Here is a 19,062-nt window from a genome sequence, read left to right as displayed (position 1 = left end):
AGGGGGTGGAGTCTTTGAGAAGTGAGCAGGTCAGAAGGGCTGAGCTCTCATGAATGGCATTAGCGCTCTTAGAAAAGAGATCCAGAGAGATTCCTCTCCCTTTCTGCCATGTGAGGATACAGAGAGAAGATGACCCTTTATGAACCAGGAAGTGGCCATCATCAGACACTGAATCTGCCAGGGCCTTGATCTTGGACTTCTGAGCCTCAGTAACAGTGAGAAATATATTTCTGTTATTCATAAGCCACTCAGTTTAAGATATATTGTCATAGCAGCCTCTAACAGACTGAGACATTTTCTATTTCCTAATTTCTGATCTTATCTTTATTATTTGTTTTATTTAATTTCCTTTGGGTTTATTTTCCATTCTTTTTAAAACTTCCCAGTGTGTATTTTCCATTATTTTACCAACTCTTGAGATGAAAATCTTAACTCATAAATGTTTAGCTTTTTTTTTTCTTTTCTGTTACATGCTTTTGAAATTATGTTTCCCACAAGCATGATTTTGGCTGCCTCTCATAAGTCTTGATGTGTGGTATTTTCATTATCATTCAGTTGAAAATACTTTATAATTTTTATTGTAACATTTTCTTTGACTTATGGATTATTTTGAATATTGCTTAATTTCTAAATAAGCCTTGCCTGTGTTACTGATTTCTAGCTTAGGTGCATTGTGTCAGAGGATGTACTTTACATGATTTCACTGCTTTGAAATTTGTTGTGACTTGTTTTATGTTATGAACCAGCACATAGTTAATTCTGGTACATATTCCCAGTGATCTTGAAAAGAAGATTCACTCTGCAGTTATTGGGTACAATGTTCTAGGAATGTACATTAGGTCAAGTTTGCTAAACATGGTATTTCTATATCTTTACTAATTTTTTTTTATTATACTTTAAGTTCTAGGGTACATGTGCATAACGTGCAGGTTTGTTACATATGTATACTTGTGCCATGTTGGTGTGCTGCACCCATCAACTCGTCAGCACCCATCAATTCATCATTTATATCAGGTATAACTCCCAATGCAATCTCTCCCCCCTCCCCCCTCCCCATGATAGGCCCCAGTATGTGATGTTCCCCTTCCCGAGTCCAAGTGATCTCATTGTTCAGTTCCTACCTATGAGTGAGAACATGCGGTGTTTGGTTTCTGTTCTTGTGATAGTTTGCTAAGAATGATGGTTTCCAGCTGCATCCATGTCCCTACAAGGACACAAACTCATCCTTTTTTATGGCTGCATAATATTCCATGGTGTATATGTGCCACATTTTCTTAATCCAGTCTGTCACAGATGGACATTTGGGTTGATTCCAAGTCTTTGCTATTGTGAATAGTGCCGCAATAAACATACATGTGCATGTGTCTTTATAGCAGCATGATTTATAATCCTTTGGGTATATACCCAGTATGGGATGGCTGGATCATATGGTACATCTAGTTCTAGATCCTTGAGAATTGCCATACTGTTTTCCATAATGGTTGAACTAGTTTACAATCCCACCAACAGTGTAAAAGTGTTCCTATTTCTCCACATCCTCTCCAGCACCTGTTGTTTCCTGACTTTTTAATGATTGCCATTCTAACTGGTGTGAGATGGTATCTCATTGTGCTTTTGATTTGCATTTCTCTGATGGCGAGTGATGATGAGCATTTTTTCATGTGTCTGTTGGCTGTATGAATGTCTTCTTTTGAGAAATGTCTGTTCATATCCTTTGCCCACTTTTTGATGGGGTGTTTTTTTTCTTATAAATTTGTTTGAGTTCTTTGTAGGTTCTGGTATTAGCCCTTTGTCAGATGAGTAGATTGCAAAATTTCTCCCATTCTGTAGGTTGCCTGTTCACTCTGATGGTAGTTTCTTTTGCTGTGCAGAAGCTCTTTAGTTTAATTAGATCCCATTTGTCAATTTTGGCTTTTGCTGCCGTTGCTTTTGGTGTTTTAGACATGAAGTCCTTGCCCATGCCTATGTCCTGAATGGTACTACCTAGGTTTTCTTCTAGGGTTTTTATGGTATTAGGTCTAACATTTAAGTCTCTAATCCATCTTGAATTAATTTTCGTATAAGGAGTAAGGAAAGGATCCATTTCAGCTTTCTACTTATGGCTAGCCAATTTTCCCAGCACCATTTATTAAATAGGGAATCCTTTCCCCATTTCTTGTTTCTCTCAGGTTTGTCAAAGATCAGATGGCTGTAGATGTGTGGTATTATTTCTGAGACTCTGTTCTGTTCCATTGGTCTATATCTCTGTTTTGGTACCAGTACCATGCTGTTTTGGTTAGTGTAGCCTTGTAGTATAGTTTGAAGTCAGGTAGCGTGATGCCTCCAGCTTTGTCCTTTTGACTTAGGATTGTCTTGGCAATGCGGCTCTTTTTTGGTTCCATATGAACTTTAAAGCATTTTTTTTTCAATTCTGTGAAGAAAGTCATTGGTAGCTTGATGGGGATGGCATTGAATCTATAAATAACCTTGGGCAGTATGGCCATTTTCACGATACTGATTCTTCCTATCCATGAGCATGGTATGTTCTCCCATTTGTTTGTGTCCTATTTTATTTCACTGAGCAGTGGTTTGTAGTTCTCCTTGAAGAGGTCCTTTACATCCCTTGTAAGTTGGATTCCTAGGTATTTTATTCTCTTTGAAGCAATTGTGAATGGAAGTTCATTCATGATTTGGCTCTCTGTTTGTCTGTTACTGGTGTATAAGAATGCTTGTGATTTTTGCACATTAATTTTGTATCCTGAGACTTTGCTGAAGTTGCTTATCAGCTTAAGGAGACTTTGGGCTGAGACAATGGGGTTTTCTAAACATACAATCATGTCATCTGCAATCAGGGACAATTTGACTTCTTCTTTTCCTAACTGGATACCCTTGATTTCTTTCTCTTGCCTGATTGCCCTAGCCAGAACTTCCAACACTATGTTGAATAGGAGTGGTGAGAGAGGGCATCCCTGTCTTGTGCCAGTTTTCAAAGGGAATTTTTCCAGTTTTTGCCCATTCAGTATGATATTGGCTGTGGGTTTGTCATAAAGCTCTTATTATTTTGAGGTACGTTCCATCAATACCGAATTTGTTGAGCGTTTTTAGCATGAAGGGCTGTTGAATTTTGTCAAAAGCCTTTTCTGCATCTATTGAGATAATCATGTGGTTCTTGTCTTTGGTTCTGTTTATATGCTGGATTACGTTTATTGATTCGTGAATGTTGAACCAGCCTTGCATCCCAGGGATGAAGCCCACTTGATCATGGTGGATAAGCTTTTTGATGTGCTGCTGAATCCGGTTTGCCAGTATTTTATTGAGGATATTTGCATCGATGTTCATCAGGGATATTGGTCTAAAATTTTCTTTTTTTGTTGTGTCTCTGCCAGGCTTTGGTATCAGGATGATGTTGGCCTCATAAAATGAGTTAGGGAGGATTCCCTTTTTCTATTGATTGGAATAGTTTCAGAAGGAATGGTACCAGCTCCTCCTTGTACCTCTGGTAGAATTCAGCTGTGAATCCATCTGGTCCTGGACTTTTTTTGGTGGTAGGCTATTAATTATTGCCTCAATTTCAGAGCCTGCTATTGGTCTATTCAGGGATTCAACTTCTTCCTGGTTTAGTCTTGGAAGAGTGTAAGTGCCCAGGAAATTATCCATTTCTTCTAGATTTTCTAGTTGATTTGCGTAGAGGTGTTTATAGTATTCTCTGACGGTAGTTTGTATTTCTGTGGGGCCGGTGGTGATATCCCCTTTATCATTTTTTATTGCATCTATTTGATTCTTCTCTCTTTTCTTCTTTATTAGTCTTGCTAGTGGTCTGTCAATTTTGTGATTTTTTCAAAAAACCAACTCCTGGATTCATTGATTTTTGGAGGGTTTTTTTGTGTCTCTATCTCCTTCAGTTCTGCTCTGATCTTAGTTATTTCTTGCCTTCTGCTAGCTTTTGAATGTGTTTGCTCTTGCTTCTCCAGTTCTTTTAATTGTGATGTTAGAGTGTCAATTTTAGATCTTTCCAGCTTTCTCTTGCGGGCATTTAGTGCTATAAATTTCCCTCTACACACTGCTTTAAATGTGTCCCAGAGATTCTGGTATGTTATATCTTTGTTCTCATTGGTTTCAAAGAACATCTTTATTTCTGCCTTCATTTCGTTATGTACCCAGTAGTCATTCAGGAGCAGGTTGTTCAGTTTCCATGTAGTTGAGCGGTTTTGATTGAGTTTCTTAGTTCTGAGTTCTAGTTTGATTGCACTGTGGTCTGAGAGACAGTTTGTTATAATTTCTGTTCTTTTACATTTGCTAAGAGTGCTTTACTTCCAATTATGTGGTCAATTTTGGAATAAGTGCGATGTGGTGCTGAGAAGAATGTATATTCTGTTGATTTGGGGTGGAGAGTTCTATAGATGTCTATTAGGTCCGCTTGGTGCAGAGATGAGTTCAATTCCTGGATATCCTTGTTAACTTTCTGTCTCGTTGATCTGTCTAATGTTGACAGTGGAGTGTTGAAGTCTCCCATTATTATTGTATGGGAGTCTAAGTCTCTTTGTAAGTCTCTAAGGACTTGCTTTATGAATTTGGGTGCTCCTGTATTGGGTGCATATATATTTAGGAGAGTTAGCTCTTCCTGTTGAATTGATCCCTTTACCATTATGTAATGGCCTTCTTTGTCTCTTTTGATCTTTGATGGTTTAAAGTCTGTCTTATCAGAGACTAGGATTGCAACCCCTGCTTTTTTTTGTTCTCCATTTGCTTGGTAGATCTTCCTCCATCCCTTTATTTTGAGCCTATGTATGTCTCTGCATGTGAGATGGGTCTCCTGAATACAGCAGACTGATGGGTCTTGACTCTTGATCCAGTTTGCCAGTCTGTGTCTTTTAATTGGAGCATTTAGTCCATTGACATTTAAGGTTAATATTGTTATGTGTGAACTTGATCCTGCCATTATGATATTAACTGGTTATTTTGCTTGCTAGTTGATGCAGTTTCTTCCTAGCCTCGATGGTCTTTACATTTTGGCATGTTTTTGCAATGGCTGGTACCGGTTGTTCCTTTCCATGTTTAGGGCTTCCTTCAGGGTCTCTTGTAAGGCAGGCCTGGTGGTGACAAAATCTCTAAGCATTTGCTTATCTGTAAAGGATTTCATTTCTCCTTCACTAATGAAACTTAGTTTGGCTGGATATGAAATTCTGGGTTTAAAATTCTTTTCTTTAAGAATGTTGAATATTGGCCCCCACTCTCTTCTGGCTTGTAGAGTTTCTGACGAGATATCTGCTGTTAAGTCTGATGGGCTTCCCTTTGTGGGTAACCCGACCTTTCTCTCTGGCTGCCCTTAAGATTTTTTCCTTCATTTCAACTTTGGTGAATGTGGCAATTATGTGTCTTGGAGTTGCTCTTCTCGAGGAGTATCTTTGTGGTGTTCTCTGTATTTCCTGAATTTGAATGTTGGCCTGCCCTACTAGGTTGGGGAAGTTCTCCTGGATGATATCCTGAAGAGTGTTTTCCAACTTGGTTCCATTTTCCCCTCACTTGCAGGCACCCCAATCAGACGTAGATTTGGTCTTTTTACATAATCCCATACTTCTTGCAGGTTTTGTTCATTTCTTTTTCTTCTTTTTTCTTTTGGTTTCTCCTCTTGCTTCATTTCATTCATTTGATCCTCAATCGCTGATACTCTTTATTCCAGTTGATCGAGTTGGTTACTGAAGCTTGTAGATTTGTCACGTATTTCTCGTGTCATGGTTTTCATCTCTGTCATTTCGTTTATGACCTTCTCTGCATTGATTATTCTAGCTATCAATTCTTCCACTCTTTTTTCAAGATTTTTTGTTTCTTTGCGCTGGGTACATAATTCCTCCTTTAGCTCTGAGAAGTTTGATGGACTGAAACCTTCTTCTCTCATCTTGTCATTCTCTGACCAGCTTTGATCCGTTGCTGGCGATGAGCTGCGCGCCTTTGCAGGGGGAGATGTGCTCTTATTTTTTGAGTTTCCAGCTTTTCTGCCCTGCTTCTTCCCCATCTTTGTGGTTTTATCTGCCTCTGATCTTTGATGATGGTGACGTACTGATGGGGTTTTGGTATAGGTGTTCTTCCTGTTTGATAGTTTTCCTTCTAATAGTCAGGACCCTCAGCTGTAGGTCTGTTGGAGATTGCCTGAGTTCCACTCCAGACCCTGTTTGCCTGGGTATCAGCAGCAGAGGTTGCAGAAGACAGAATATTGCTGAACAGCGAGTGTACCTGTCTGATTCTTACTTTGGAAGCTTCCTCTCAGGGGTGTACTCCACCCTGTGAGGTGTGGGGTGTCAGACTGCCCCTAGTCGGGGATGTCTCCCAGTTAGGCTACTCAGGGGTCAGGGACCCACTGGAGCAGGCAGTCTGTCCGTTCTCAGATCTCATCCTCTGTGTTGGGAGATCCACTGCTCTCTTCAAAGCTGTCAGACAGAGTCGTTCGCGTCTGCACAGGTTTCTGCTGCTTTTTTTGTTGTTGTTGTTTAGCTGTGCCCTGTCCCCAGAGGTGGAGTCTACAGAGACAGGCAGGTTTCCTTGGGCTGCTGTGAGCTCCACCCAGTTCGAGCTTCCCAGCGGCTTTGTTTACCTACTTAAGCCTCAGCAATGGCGGGCGCCCCTCCCCCAGCCTCGCTGCTGCCTTGTGGTTAGATCGCAGACTGCTGTGCTAGCAATGAGGGAGGCTCCGTGGCCGTGGGACCCTCCTGGCCAGGTGTGGGTATAATCTCCTGGTGTGCCCGTTTGCTTAAAGCGCAGTATTGGGGTGGGAGTTACCCGATTTTCCAGGTGTTGTGTGTCTCAGTTCCCCTGGCTAGGAAAAGGGATTCCCTTCCCCCTTGCGCTTCCCAGGTGAGGCGATGCCTCATCCTGCTTCAGCTCTCACTGGTCGGGCTGCAGCAGCTGATCAGCACCGATTGTGAGATGACCCCAGTACCTCAGTTGAAAATGCAGAAATCACCGGTCTTCTGTGTCGCTCGCGCTGGGAGTTGGAGACTGGAGCTGTTCCTGTTTGGCCATCTTGCTCCTAGCTTGTCTTGTCTTTAATCATCTTTACTAATTTTTTCCGTTAACATATTCTATCAGTTTCTAAAAGGTGTCTTATAAAATTCCACTATGATTGCAGATTTGTCTATTCTTCCTTTTAGACTTTTCATTTTTTGCTTTATGTATTTTGGAACTATATTACTAAGTGTATACAAATTTAGAATTATTTTATCTTCTCATACAATAGTTGATAATGGTAAATTAAACCTTTTGTCATTATGTAGTATCATTTTTCATGGTTAGTAATGTCATTTATCTTAAAGTCTACTTTGTCTAAAATTAATAATTTATGTTAGCTTTTTTTTTTTTTTTGAGATAGAGTCTCGCTCTGTTGCCCAGGCTGGAGTGCAGTGGCGCGATCTCGGCTCACTGCAACCTCCACCCCTCCAGGTTTAAGCAATTCTCTGCCTCAGCCTCTGAAGTAGCTGCGATTACAGGCGCGTGCCACCATGCCCGGCTAATTTTTTTTTTTAGTGGAGATGGGGTTGCACCATCTTGGCCAGGCTGGTCTTGAACTCCTGACCTCGTGATCCGCCTGCCTCGGCCTCCCAAAGTGCTGGGATTACAGGTGTAAGCCACCGTGCCTGGCTATGTTAGCTTTCTTTTTGCTAGTATTTGCATGTTACATCTTTTTCCATTATTTTACTTTCAACTTTCAATATTTCTGTAGCCTTTTGTTTTAGTTACATTCCTGGTTAAAACAATATGTAATAACAATTTTTTTCCCATAGTTTTATTGAAGACTTGTTTTTGTTTGTTTGTTTTTTGAGACGGAGTCTTGCCCTTGTCACCCAGGCTGGAGTGCAATGGCTTGATCTTGGCTCACCGCAACCTCTGCCTCCCAGGGTTCAAATGATTCTCCTGTCCCAGCCTTCCGAGTAGCTGGGATTATAGGCGCCCACCACCATGCCCAGCTAATTTTTTGTATTTTTGGTAGAGACGGGGTTTCACTATGTTGGCCAGGCTGGTCTCGAACTCCTGACCTCAGGTGATCCACCTGCCTCAGCCTCCCAAAGTGCTGGGATTACAGGTGTGAGCCACCACACCAGGACATTTTAAAGAATATAAGTAATTTGCCAGATTGGTAACATCCCGGGATTTCTATGTTACTTTGTAGAAGATCTTAATATAACAACCCGCTGCTCTTCAGGTTATTAATAACCTAGTCTTAATGTTTCTTAGCCTTAGCATATGTGAAAAGCTATAAATTGTAAATTGCTATACACATTTACATCATCTTGTATATGTAATTGTTTTTGTCTTAAAAAATCTAGTCGGATAATCATTGTCTTCTAATACGAATATTTTGCTTACTTACATTTAATTTGGTTTCTATGTATTCAATCTGTTCTGTTTCTTTTTCTTTCTTTCTTTGCTTTATTTTGAGCCGATCATTTTTTACTTTTTCAGTCTCCCCTTGTGTCTGAAAATTATGCAATCTTTTAGCATTCCTTGAGTGGTTACCATAGAGATTACAAAATAAATTCTAGATATGCAAAAATCTAGTATCAATTGGTTCTTTTACTCCCTTTTCAGATAATACACACATTGTGGGAACAATACTTCCCAAACCTTAATATGCATATGAATCACAGAGGATTTTGTTAAAACAGAAATTCTGATACAGTGATAGTTCTGAGATGCTGCCTTCTAATAAGCTCTATGAGCCACTCTATGATTAGAAAGCCTTTAGAACACTTTACTCTCTTTAGCTCCTCTCTATTTAACTGCCAATAATGTCCTTTCTCTATATTTTAAACCCTACAACACATTACTGTGATTTTTTATATAGGTAATATTAATCTAGATTCGTCCACTTATTTATTTATTTAATGTATATTTTTTGAAATGGAGTCTTGCTCTGTCACCCAGACTGGAGTGCAGTGGCACCATCTCAGCTCACTGCAACCTCCACCTCCCAGGTTCAAGCAATTCTCCTGCCTCAGCCTTCCAAGTAGCTGGGACCACAGGTACCCAGCACCACACCCAGCTAATTTTTTTATTTTTAGTAGAGATGGAGTTTCACCATGTTGGTCAGGCTGGTCTGGAACTCCTGACCTCAAGTGATCTGCCCACCTTGGCCGCCTAAAGTGCTGGGATTACAGGTGTGAGCCACTGCGCTCAGCCTCACCCACATACTTACTTACCATTTTTATTGTTCTTTATCCCGTCCTGCATCGTTGATATTTTGGGTTTTTTGTTGTTGTTGTTGTTGTTGTTGTCGTTTGTTTTTGCTTTTTGGTTTTTTTTTTTTTTTTTGAGACAGGTATCACTCTGTCACCCAGGCTGGAGTGCAATGGCATGATCATGGCTCACTGCAGCCTCGACCTCCTGGGCTCAAGCAATCCTCCCATCTCAACCTCCCAAGTAGCTGGGACCACAGAAGTGCACCACCATGCCTAATTTTTGTATTTTTTGTAGAGATGGGTTTTTGCCATGTTGCCCAGGCTGGTCTTGAACTCCTGGGTTCAAATGATCCACCCACCTTGGCCTCCCAAAGTGCTGGGATTACAGGCATCGGCCACAGTGGCCGGCCTTTGATATTTTGGTATTTCACATGGAACCATTTTTCTTTTGGCTTAAGAATACCTTTTGGTATTTCTTTTAGTGGAGTTCTGCTGGTGAAAATTCTGTTTTTGCCTGAAAATGTTTCTAAACTTTTAATTCTGAAATATTTTTTGATTTACAGAGACAGAGCAGGATTCCTATACATCCTTTACTCTTTTTTCTAATGTTAACATCGTATTTACCATAATACATTTGTGAAAACTAGGAAATCAACATAGTTATACACTCTTGAACACACTTCAGATTTTATTTGTATTTCTCCACTCATATTTTCTTTCTGCTTCAGGATCCAATCCAGGATACTGCATTACATTTCGTTATCATGTCTCATTAGTTTCCTTTGGTCTGTAATACTTTCTCAGTCTTTTCTTGTTTTTCATGACTATGACAGTTTTGAGATATACTAGTCAGGTATAAATAGCCAAGTATTTTCTAAAGCATTTTTTTTAAAGGGGCTCTTCGGCATAAACTGGAAAGCCTACTAGACAAATTCTGAAAAGGCTGTAACACCCTAGAACATTTTTCAATTGGAGTTTGTCTGTGTATTAATTTGCTAGGGCTGCCATAACAAGACTGGATGCCTTAAACAATAGAAATTCATTTCTTCATAGTTCTAGAGATTAGTCTGAAATCAAGGTATCAGCAGGTTTGACTTCTTCTGAGGCCTCTTTCCTTGGCTTGTATGTGCCTGTCTTCTCTTTTTGTCTTCGTGGTCTTCCCTTTGTGTGTGTCTGTGTCTAATCTCCTCTTATAAACATACCAATTATATTGGATTAGGAACCCACGCTTAGGACCTTATTTTACCGTAATTACCTCTTTAAAGGCCTTATCTCTATATACAGTCATATTCTAAGGTACTGATGGTTAGGAGTTCAACATATAAATTTTGGGGTGACACCAACATTCAGACCCTATCATACACCTTTCCATGCTTTGAAAGCATGCTTTTTTTTTTTTTTTTTCCATTTGTGCAAGACGTGTCCCAGCATAGTGAATTCTAAATTGGCAGTTATTTATTTCAGCACTTTTCTTAGTTCATTGCCTTCTGGCTTCCATTGTTTCATCTGTGTTCCATATGTTTTTTATTCTCTTACACTCTCTTCTATATTTCCATCTTCATTTTTAACTGCCATGCTTTATTCTGGATAGTTTCTTCTGGCTATCTTTTGATTCAGATTTGAGGTATAGTAGAGTATTTGTTGAGTCTAAGTAGCCTAAGTGACTGGAGGACATCCACGGGGGGATAGGAGGATAAGCTCAGGTGAAAATTCAGGGCTTACAGAAAAAATCTAGATTCTTCAGACTGGCAAGGGAAGCCTTTTGACATATGGCTCTAGTTTTACTTTGTAGCTTTCCCTCCTATGATTTAAGACCAACCAGTTAGACTCATATCTTTGTGAAATACATCTTTATTTCTGATTCTAAACTGAAATCATTTCCTCCTTCGAAGTGCTGATTTCCCCTTGTCTCTACTGAGCTAATCCTCAAAGTTTTGGCTTACATGCCCCTTATTCAATGAAGCCACTTTTGATCATTTTAGACCAGTGGCACAGGGACTTCTGCAGGCTACTTAATGTATGTTAGCTTGTAGTGTTAGTTATCTTGTAATGTTTATGCCTTGTTTTTCAAATAAATAATAATACTTGAAGGAAAGGTATGTCTTGTACCTTTCAGCACCTAACACCTTTGCCTCAGTACTTAAACCTGTGTTTGGCACATATTACGTTAATAAATTTATATTGATTGATTTTTTTTCCTTTGTCACTCTCAATGTACTAGAGAGAGATCCTCTAGCTACCTACACAATGCATTTTAGCTTTCGGTCACTTTTTCTTCTTTTGAGATGGAGTCTCACTCTCTTGTCCAGGCTGGAGTGTGGTGGCAAGATTTTGGTTCACTGCAACCTCCGCCTCCCAGGCTCAAGTGATCCTCCTGCCTCAGCCTCCCAAGTATATACAGGCCATCATGCCCAGCCAATTTTTGTATTTTTGGTAGAGATGGGCTTTCACCATGTTGCCTAGGCTGGTCTTGAACTCCTGAGCTCAAGCGATCTGCCTACCTTGGCCTCCCAAACTGCTGGAATTACAGGTGTGAGCCACTGTGGCCAGCCTTGGTTACTTTTAATTTTATGGAAGGTGCAGAAATTAATGAAGACCATGCAAATGACAGCAGCTAGAGGCTGTGTTCAGAACTTGCTATAGCAGGGAGATCAGTCATTGTCATTTATATTTGGCAGAAGCTCAAAGACAATGAGGACAAGGGGAGTGGAGAAACTTTATGATAGAAAAAAGGAAAGGGTTAGGTATGTGCCATACGGAGGCTGTTGGCACCAAGAAGCTGGAGGCAGGTTAACTAGAAATGGGGCATCCTATGCAGTTGGTTTGGGGAGCACATTTGGCTTTCTTTGGTTGGTCCTGAGTTGGAAGTGGAGGTGAAATAAAGGGAAGCTGGTGGTTACAGGCCAAGTCCTAATTGTTTGGGGATGATCACTGCAGAGTATGTTTGGCTTCCGGAGCTGGTTGCTGCAGAGGTTATGGGTCAGAGTTCTACTGTTATATCGCCTGGCTATTGCTCACCTGTATATTCAGTCCCTCAGTCTCTGTTTTGGCCACTGTCTTACTTGCAAGAGGGTGACCAGTTGAAGGAAGGCTAGTGATCCAGATCTCCAGATCTTGGGGATTGTTTAGTCACCTCCACAATCAATCTTATTGTGAGATCTTTTGGACTTTTTTGTGTTTTACCATTATGGTGATAATCTGGTAAGAGGGTACCTGTATAGAAGAATTTAAGACTCTGGATAGACTGCAAAGGTCCAGCATTATGACAATTATGATGAAAACAAGAACAGGTAATAATTCTTTTAAGATGCTTCAGAACCAGGAACCTCATTGCCCAACTCAGGCAAAGAGAACAAAATCACAGGCTATGCCGGTCAGCTTAAGAAAGCCAAGTAGCTTTTTCTTTAAGGCGACATACAGCCTTTTCTATGTTGCCTTTTTCATTGATTCAAGTACAGCAAAACATTTTGGCAATAGCAAAGATTCTGCTGTGACTGGCCGACAAGGAACCTAGAGCAATGTGATTGTCCATCACTACTCATGCTAAGGAATTGCAACTGATCTGTATTCCATTTAGTTCAGGGGCAGCATCATTGATAATTCTTCAGCTGGTGATACTTTTCTTACAGTTTTTCTCTATTGGTATTCTCACCATTGGGAACAGCATGAACAATGAGTCATTAACTCCTCAGGGGAAAGTGCCTGAGTAATCACAAGTGGCTTTGTTTTGGAGTTCATGTGAGTTAGGATTTCCAGTCTTGGTGACTTATAGAATTAAAGTCTCTTTGTACAGACAGTACTACTTGGAATGCCACTCCTATAGTGTATGAGGTATCAGTTGGAGGCAAACAGGACCAGGTATCCCGGCCACCAAGGAAGTAGTATCTGGTAGGGGTGCATGGAGATACAAGAGAAAAGGAGTTGCTCATGATACAAGGTTAGAACCAAGGCCTTGTGTTAGCTGAGATGCATACTTGGATCTCAATTGGCCTCTTCCAGTATGTGGTCAATCACCATATTAAGGTTACTGAATTCAAATTTAGAAATACCTAGGGTCTGAACAATAGATTATAAAAATTGGTTCTTGTTCAGGGAGAGGGAGAGACACTAGCACAGTTGCAGGTTGATTTCCTGAAGACCATTTGTCTATGTAATTACAATTGGAAACATCATTTTTTAAATAATTCCCTATGGTCTTGTTTAATGAGATGAGCCTTAAAGAGCTCTGAGATTTTTATCATGGAGGTGTGGTAATGGAAGCCATATCCAACAGTCAGTAAGATTGAGAAAAGTGGCTACTGTGTGGAATACCCAAAGAATGGCATTATGATAAGTATGTTTTGAGCTTACAATTATACTAAGGAGAGGATAAAAGGAATAGGGAGGGTAGTCGCAGTGGTTCATGCTTATAATCCCAGCACTTTGGGAGGCTGAGGCAGGCAGATCACTTGAGCCCAGGAATTTGAGATCAGCCTGGCCAATGTGGTAAAACCCCATCTCCACAAAAACATGCAAAAATTAGCCAGGGGTGGTGGCACACACCTGTAGTCCCAGCTGCTCAGGGGGCTGAGGCAAGAGGATCACTTGAGCCTGGGAGGTCAAGGTGGCAGTGAACCGAGATAGTGCTACTGTGCTCCAGTCTGGGTGACAGAGCAAGACCCTTTCTCAAAAACAGTAATAATAAAAAAAAATTTAAAAAAGGAAAAGGGACCATAAGGGGAGGACAAAGCTAGGGTTCTGTATAAAACGAGAAGAATGATTATAAGCAAGCAGGTAAAAAACAAAACAGGAATTACAGATCTTGGTCCAATGTCTTAGGAGGAAGCTGTCCACTACTTTAGGTCATCAACTTCTTCTGAAGGTCTTGGTTTCTGAGGGTCAGCTACCAACTTTAGAAGACTGCCCTATTTCTAGAGGATCTCTAAGCATCCTCAGGTTGAAGCATCTTTTTAGATTAACATTTCAATTGTATAGAATTCTAAATTGCTTCTTTAGTTGTGAAATGTGAATGCAGGGATTGACTTCCTGGAGTTTAATTGTTGTGTTTGCTATTAACACTGCTAGATAAGGCTACTTTCGATGAGGTTTAAGAACAGTTTCTTTCTGTTATCACTTCCACATACATAAAATTTCCTCTTGAAGATCATGAAGAGGCTGTTTAGGAAGATGTTGTGGGGATACTGGCATAATGATCTTGGTGATAGAACTGGGTATGGTACATGAGTTCCTTGAAATATCTTGTCATTTTTGTGTGCAGTAGGACAGAGTCTATTACTTAAAGTGAAATATCTCAATGCATGGGTCTTCTAGTTACCGGTTCTCAGGGGAATATATTCCCAAGGGAATAATGAACCATGTAACCATAAAGGCTAGTGAAAATGGGAGTAGCTTTGGTGAAGGGAGCTCAAAGATTTCTGAAAGTTCTGCTAATTTAAATTTAAGAATGCCATTGGTTTTTTTAACCTGTCCAGGAGATTGTGGGTGGCAAGGATAGTGTAGTTTGGAGTAAGGCGTAGTTATTTTATAATAGTTCCCATAAAGTGTTTGCTTTAGTCATTTGATATAAAAGTTGTTATGCCCCAGGTTGGAAACATAAAACCATGCAACTTTTTTAGAGACTGTAAGGACTGTAGCTTTTTGGCAGAAAAATGCTGCAGTCTACTCTGAAAATAGACATACAATAAAAACATTTTAAAAATCCATTTGAAGGTGTGCAAAAGGGTGTTGAGGCCTTGGTTCTTGGCCATGTCTCACCTTTACAGATTTTTCAGGATTATGTGTTGACAGGTGACACATGACTCCAAAATAACCTCAGCTGTCTTTTTCAAGTTTCCCAACTAATGTCCATGTAAGGGAGTAGGCAATTTGTCTGTGCCATGATGAGCAGTTTTCATGGCGAAATTTAGCTACCTTCCATTTGAAGTCATCTGATGTCACCAAACCACTGTCTTGGGAATTCCAGCGATGACACAAACAGATATTTTTCATTCTTCCTTTTCAAAGGTTTGGCCTAAACATTGATATTTTGTTTTATTTTATTTTATTTTGAGATGGAGTTTCACTCTTTCGCCCAGGCTGGAGTGCAGTGGCACAATCTCAGCTCACTGCAACCTCCGCCTCCCTGGTTCAAGTGATTCTCCTGCCTCAGCTTCCTGAATAGCTGGGATTACAGGTGCCTGCCACCACACCTGGCTAATTTTTGTATTTTCAGTAGAGACAGGGTTTCACCATGTTGGCCAGGATGGTCTCGAACTCCTGACCTCAGGTGATCCACCTGTCTTGGCCTCCCAAAGTGCTAGGATTATAGGCATGAGTCACTGCACCTACCAACATTGATGTTTTATAATTGTCTCTTTGGATACCTCCAGAAATTTATCCTCTGAGGGCTGAGATAGGATCATATACTGGTTAAGGCTGCTTGTTTGTCACAATGAGCTGCTACAGCATTTCCTTTAAGTTTCATATTTTCTCTTTTTGCATGAGCATTTACATTATAATGACCACCACTCAAAGAAACAGGAGGGCATCGAAAAGTATATTAACTTATTGTCTTTATTTTTCTGGGAGTTTCGGTAGAGATGAGAAACTCCCTACTTTTTTTTCTCAAAGCATCTCAAAGTCATGTACTATTCCAAAAGCATATTTGCTTTCTGTACATTTGTTTACTCTCTGATCGTCAACTAATTGGCAAGGTGTAATACACGCATTATGTTCTGGCATTTGTGCTGACTTTTACCCAGGTAGAGAACACTATATTCTAAAGAGAAATTAGTGATACCATAACCTGCTTGATAACCTCCAGTATTAGTTTTTGTTTTTGAGATGGGATCCTGCGCTGTCACTCAGGCTGGAGTGCAGTGGCATGATCATGGCTCACTGCAGCCTTGACCATCTAGATTCAAGAGATCTTCCTGCCTCAGCCTTGTGAGTAGTTGAAACTACAAACATGTACCACCTTACATGGCTAATTTTTTCTTTTTGTAGAGACAAGATTTCACTCTGTTGCTCAGGCTGGTCTTGAACTTCTGGGCTCAAGCAATCCTCCCAGCCAGTTTCAGTTTTGAGGTATGATCCATTAACAAATAGTATTAGGTCAGGGTTCTCAGTGGGAGTCCCTGATAAATATGAATACAGAAAATTTCCTAGCTAAGGTGAGACTATTGTGAGGCTCCCTTTCTGGTTACGGGCAGAAGAGTGGCAGGATTCAGGGTGCTGCAGTAGTGAATGGTAATGTGAGAGGGAGAGTAGCAATATCCTAAGAAGTTAATCAGCTGGCTGAAAAGTGTTGTGTGTTTTCAGTCAGTAGTAATGTCAGTACTATATGAAGGACCATGAGATCAAGTGGGGAAACTAGAACTATTTCAGCAGAAGTATGAATAAGTAACTTTTGTTTTTTTCTTAATTGCAGCTTTCAACACAGATGAGAGGAAAGCCTTTACAACCAGATCAGGCCGGGCGCGGTGGCTCAAGCCTGTAATCCCAGCACTTTGGGAGGCCGAGGCGGGTGGATCACGAGGTCAGGAGATCGAGACCCTCCTGGCTAACACGGTGAAACCCCGTCTCTACTAAAAATACAAAAAACTAGCCGGGCGAGGTGGTGGGCGCCTGTAGTCCCAGCTACTCGGAGGCTGAGGCGGGAGAATGGCGGGAACCCGGGAGGCGGAGCTTGCAGTGAGCCGAGATCGCGCCACTGCACTCCAGCCTGGGCCACACAGCGAAACTCCGTCTCAAAAAAAAAAAAAAAAAAAAACAACCAGATCAAAGGTAAGGCTATACATAGTAAGTCATGAGTTTTGATGGTTACCATCAAGTTGAGTTAAAACTCCAAGGGCTTATCCATATAGCTTATGCATAAATAGACCAAAGGGATTTTTGTAGTTAAAGATGCCCAGTGAAAGAAGCTGTTGAACTTTCTTCAGGCTGCAGAAAGCCTATTCTAAGTTTGGGTTCCCAGAAGAAAAAGTCTCTTCCTGAGGTCTGAGTCAATTCATAAAGGGATATCATGATCTCAGAAAATGTGTATGCAATATCTAGTTAAACCTAGAAGTCCTATCAACTGTCATTTAGTGAGAGGTCTAAAATAAGTTTGGATAATCTTTTGCCTAATGAGAGAATGTTTTTCCCTCCTTAGACATACCATGTCCTAAATAATGGATTATACTTTAGAAAAGTTGAAATGTATCTGTTGAAACTTTGTTCCTTCTCTGTTAAGGCTGAGAGCAAGTAAATGGAACTCTTTTACAAGTTTTCTTGTTCTCTGAATAAAATAGATCATCTACATATGATATCAGAACTAAATCACAAGAGAAATTCAGATCTTTTAAGAATTGTTTGAGGAATTGGGAAAAACAGGAGGGGGCTTCAGTAAAACCCTGGGACATGATTGTCCAGGTATACTGTTATCTTCTCCAGGTGAAAGCTAAAAGGTATTGACTGCCCTAGAAGTGGTCTAGAGGCACATCCAAAAAATAAATAAATAAATAAAAAGGCAGAGCAAAAAAAAAAAAAAGGCAGAGTGAAACAAGTGGCTTCAGGTAGAATTGATGCCAAGATGGTATCTGAGTTAGGTACTACTGGGAAGCAAGGAACAAAATTTTGTTGATTATCCTGAGGTCTTGAAAAATGGATATTCTCACTTATTTGGTTTCTTTACTGGTGAGACTAGAGTGTTACAATCGCTAGTGCAGGGTATGAAAAGACCATTAGATATAAGGCCTTCAAATATAGCTTTGAAATCTTCCTTTGCTCTGTCTTCAAGGGATATTGGGGATGATTGGGTAACAGTTTGGTACAACCTATCTTCTCTTCGGTTTCTACTCCAGTTATTTTTTTTTATGTCCGTGGACTTTTAAGGCCACAGAATGTCAGGTACAGTGTCAAGACCTTCATGCGGGGGTATGCATCAAACATAATGCAGGAGGCAAAGGTATATCCACAGTAGGCACAACTTGATTATGAATAGAGGAGTCTTCTGGAACTTTAAGAAACAATTCCTCTCTTGCACATTTAATATTATGATTCCATTTGCAAAGAGGAGGCTATTAAATTTGCAGGGGTAGTTTCACAGACCAGGAAGGGATATTTTCTCTCAAGGGCCCAGGGGTTACAATTAAGGGCTGGGATATAGAAAAAATCTCTAGGTTATTTGAGAGACCTACCACTTGTGTGTATGTTTACTCTGAGGAGGAGGCTCAGCAAAGATGGTGAAGTTTAATGCAGAAAGAGCAGCACATGGACCTACCAGGAATTGATGAGATTGACCATCTGTCTTCATTCATTTATGCTACTATGACAGAATACTGGGTAATTTATATAGAACAGAAATGTATTTCTCATGGTTCTGGAGGCTGGGAAGTCCAAGATCAAGGTGCTGGTATCTGGTAGTCTGGTGGGTGCCTTCTTGCTATGGTACTCACATGGCAGAAGGTGGAAGGGCAAGTGGGGGCAAATGTGCCCTCACATGGCAGAAGAGAAAAAAGAATGAACTTACTCTGTGAGTTCTTTTTATAGTTGCATTAATTCATTCCTGAAGTAGAACCCTCATGACCTAAATATCTCCCATTAGTCCCCATCCCCCAACACATTTGCCTTGGGGATTAAGTTTCTAACATATAGATTCTGGAGAACACATTCAGACTATACCATCATCTATACAGTTAATTCACTTGAGTGTTTAAGAGCAAAGCAGGATACTGGGAGCATTTTTCTTCTTCTGAGAGCACTCTCATTGATTGGAATTGAGGGATTTTTTGTCTTGGTTTTTCTTTTATAAGATAAGAAAATCTTTTTTTCTGGTTTACAATATCTGTAAGTGTCCTTGTCAAAATGGCTGGTGGGAAGACGGCCACTTAGCTGTTTGATCTGTAAGACCATAGTTTATTTTGGGCCTTGTGTCGTTTTTATTCTAAAGCCC

The 19,062-nt window shown here is 40.4% G+C and overlaps 1 non-coding gene across 1 annotated transcript; it reads right to left on the bottom strand.

Moving 5' to 3' along the window:
- Positions 1-10,041: 10,041 nt before the first annotated feature.
- LOC117086491 lies at positions 10,042-10,103 on the bottom strand. The gene has a single exon (XR_004438393.1). It is a non-coding gene; the product is annotated as a U7 small nuclear RNA (small nuclear RNA).
- Positions 10,104-19,062: the final 8,959 nt, after the last annotated feature.

Source organism: Trachypithecus francoisi, unplaced genomic scaffold (genome assembly GCF_009764315.1).
Source record: "Trachypithecus francoisi isolate TF-2019V2 unplaced genomic scaffold, Tfra_2.0 Lachesis_group1, whole genome shotgun sequence".
In the NCBI taxonomy this organism is placed as follows: domain Eukaryota; kingdom Metazoa; phylum Chordata; class Mammalia; order Primates; family Cercopithecidae; genus Trachypithecus; species Trachypithecus francoisi.
This window is presented reverse-complemented; position numbering and strand designations above follow the sequence as displayed.